We start from the raw sequence: 3,869 nt of genomic DNA on the forward strand, positions 1-3,869 counted from the left end.
GATGGAGGGATCAAAGGGAGCTTTCTCTCCGTCTCTTGCAGCTGAGAGGATCTCTATAGGCCCTTCATTCACAGAGGGGACTAATGAAGTAAAAACACAAGGAGAACTGATAGACTGTAGGTATTCTTAACACAGAAACAACAACAGGGGCACACACTCAGACTCCAGACACCCCTCCCCTCCCTCCTGCCCCAACCCGCCCCATCGGAGACCGCTAACCGAAACGCATTTCTAATGTAGCACACGGTTTTGAGTCAAAGTCAAATGTTAATTATGTTTAGTGCTAGACACTATTTGTTTGGGATATTAAAAAAATCACCACCAACATCCACCTGGCATCACACACTCACCCGGTCACTCCCACTTATGGCCACCTACCAATGTGATTTCGGACTGTGGGAGGAAACCATGAGCAGCTGGAGGAAACCCAAACAGACACCGAGAGAACACGACAATCTCCCCCTGACAATCTCCCCTCTTAGGCTCCGGAGCTGTGTGGAGGAGATGATACCTGTAGCTTCACAGCGCTGCCACTTTAATAGGTCTCTAATCTCTTGGAGTGGAGGGTGTGATCTCCCCTCACAAACAGATCTGAACCTGGTCCTTCAGGTGGAACAGAGGCCTGGAAACATACACATTTCCTCAGCAGTTCTTTATTTTACGTTTCTGTGAGGAGTGTTGTTGTTCAAATCATTTTAAAGTGTTTTTTTTGTATGTTTGTGTGTGTGTGTGTGTGTAGTGTGTGTAAGTCTTTTGTCATTTTACTGTAACTGCTGTGTAGCATTAACAACGAAAGCTGTTTACTGGTCACTGCATTCGTCACGAGCTCCAGTCGGAAAAGAGCACTACAAAAGCATTTGTTCTGTTCTTGAGGAATATGTTGTACCCAAAAGTACACGTGAGTTTTGTTTTAGAAACGATTTAAAGATGTGCGCAGTTGTGAACGCAGTGAATTAAGACAAAATCTTCAGGTTATTTTGTAGAGTACAATTAGAATGGTACCTATTTAACACTATGTAACATTTACAAAAAACGACAAAAGTGTGGACAATATTTCAATTTTTAATTACAATTTTTACGCTTCCAAAAAAAAACCCTTTAAAACTCTTTGTAGGTTGAAATTAAATAAATAAACAAACATATGTTCGCTGTGGAACCTTAAGACACTGTCACTGTGGTGGTGCCCTCAAGGGTTCATGTGGAACGTAATCGTACCCTGTTTTATAATAATTGCAGATTTAAAAATCGTGTTGATATCATACGCCCCCCGTTTCATCTCCAGGACTTTTATTGTTTTTTATTTCATACCGATCTGTAATGAAAGAGTACACATATCCCCCTCTCCTTCTTACGACGGAGTTTTAGGGCCACAGCGTTAAAAAAAAAAAAAAAAAAAAAAAAAAACAAGATTCCGAGATTAAAGTCAGAATTTTTTTTTTCTCAAATATTCCGAGATGTTTTCTCAGAATTATTCCGAGATTTTTTCTCAGAATTATTCCGAATTTTTTTCTCAGAATTCTGACTTTAATCTCGGAATCTTGTTTTTTTTTTTTTTTTTAACGCTGTGGCCCTAAAACTCCATCATACCTTCTGGAAAAGACAGTGTAATGTACCTCTAGGGAACACAACTGGACTCTAACACCACTGTTGTACACTTTAGTGACCGATAATGTACCTCTACCGTACCGTTTTTGTGGAAGTGCATTCTGTAAATTAAAATTCGCTCCATTAAAAATGTTTGTTTGTGTTTAACGGACAATAAAAAACATTAATTATATTATTTATTTATCCATTTCTGTTAAAATCACTGCTTGACAATACATTTTGTTCAGGAACAAACCATAACTCTCCGGCTTGATGTGGACTGGAAGTTCCGAATGTGCTCTTTCAGCACTTTTGTAGCACTAGTGCTGCACTGAACCGCGTGTGAGGAGCCACTGCTACGGAATTGTAGCATGCTTTTATTATCCTCACTGAACTTCGAGGGGTTAAACACACACACACACACACACACACACACACACACAAGAAACTCAAGTCTCATCAATCAGGCCCAATGGCTTTTTAGCTTGGCTGTTGAGAGTATAGGCCAGGATCAATAAGCAGTTTCTCTGCTTCCAAACATCCTTAGGCTACTACTGCAGGCCGCCTCATATCACAGTCCACAGTAATTAACCAATCTGTAACAACGTAATAGCTGTCAAGCAGCCCTCACCCCTAATTAATGGCCAGACTTAACAGATAACTCCCCAAGCACTGTGCTGAGGTAGAGAGAGAGAGAGAGAGAGAGAGAGAGAGAGAGAGAGAGAGAGAGAGAGAGAGAGAGAGAAAGCCTAGCCTGAGGGCACTCTATCACTTGTTCTCTTGCTCTTTTCTTTCCAACTCACTGTTCCTCTCTCTCTCTCTCTCTCTCTCTCTCTCTCTCTAACCAACTGATCCGATCCCTGACACACTGCTCTCATGTGACACTACAGAACATCCAGTCGAGTCCGTCTCAGAAAACAGATCACATCCTTACACAACTCTTCATTTGGACGTCACTCAAACTTTCCCAAACACTGGGCCAACAACAACAACAACAACACACACACACACACACACACACACAGACAGACAGTGGCTGGTCCTTCTCTAACTGTTTAGTAAACCGAAGCATCTGATCAGAAAAGCTCTGTTCTGAGTCCAGGCAGAAAGCACAGTCTGCATTTCCTTAAACCCAACTTCTTACAGGAGCCCTGTTTCTCACCAATAACTGAACCATTCAACCATTCTCTGGTGTCTCTACAGACCAGTTACAGGCAGGAGGTCATACGGCCTGTGTCCTTTGTGTTCCCTTCATGCTCAACAGGTGTCTTTTATCTTTTACTGTGCATTAGAATCCTTCCTATTAATGATTTCAGTTCCTTAGAAAATGAATGTTAATTTATTTGTTTTTCAGAATTTGCCAAAAAACATAAATAAAAAAAGGCGTAAATATCCACTGATGTTTCTGCTCATTCTCCACGATGAAAAGACAAGAAGAAGAGAAGAGACGGGAAAGAAGACACAGAAAGTGCAGTGAAATTAAAGATCAGTCATTCAAAAGTCATTTTATTAAACAAATGTTAATAAGCTACATTCACCATCGCTAACATCTAAATGACCATTTTTCATTTGTGTAAAAACCACACATTTTTGTATATAATATCTTACCCAAGAGGTGTGAGTGTGCTCTACGAGAATACATCACACAAACCATGCTTTAAAGCTACTTTGTACACCCAGTACCGACAGATCAATGTAACGTGTGAACTGGGATTTCTCGGATCATGCAACCAACTTTCAAGACTGAACTTCGGAGGTGTTTACAGGAAGCAGGGAGGAATGACTAGCCTCACAAGAAAGATGTCAGCTGTGAAAACGGCCAACAGTAAACACAGTTTTGACTGGAAATGAAAAAAATTGAAAGGCTGGTCTCTGACTTATGCACAGGACTGTGTACGGTCAGCACCGTGGAGGCCAGTCCCTCAGGAGGCTTCTCCGGAGTTCGCCGGTTCCAGTCTCAGCGCCTGGGGAAACATGCGCTCCACTTGTAGCTGTAGCAGAGGAGAGTGTTCCTGCTGCGCTTGAGTGGCCCAACATGGTGTATCATTAACTGCGCTAGTGCTAACAGCCGCGGTTGCTTAGCAAGTCCAACACCCCCCCATACACCACTCCACAACCCCACCCCCCCCTCCATTCCGGTAGCTCATTAACCGGCCAGACGGCGAGGTTAGCGATGAGGCTAACCTTCAAACGTACACTGTAAAAGCTTCAAAAGAATACAACTTTGGCTCAACAAAGAAACTTCTGCACGCTGATGACATCAGCAGCTGTTCTCCAGCAGAACA

Source organism: Hoplias malabaricus, chromosome 4 (genome assembly GCF_029633855.1).
Source record: "Hoplias malabaricus isolate fHopMal1 chromosome 4, fHopMal1.hap1, whole genome shotgun sequence".
NCBI classification, from domain to species: Eukaryota; Metazoa; Chordata; class Actinopteri; order Characiformes; family Erythrinidae; genus Hoplias; species Hoplias malabaricus.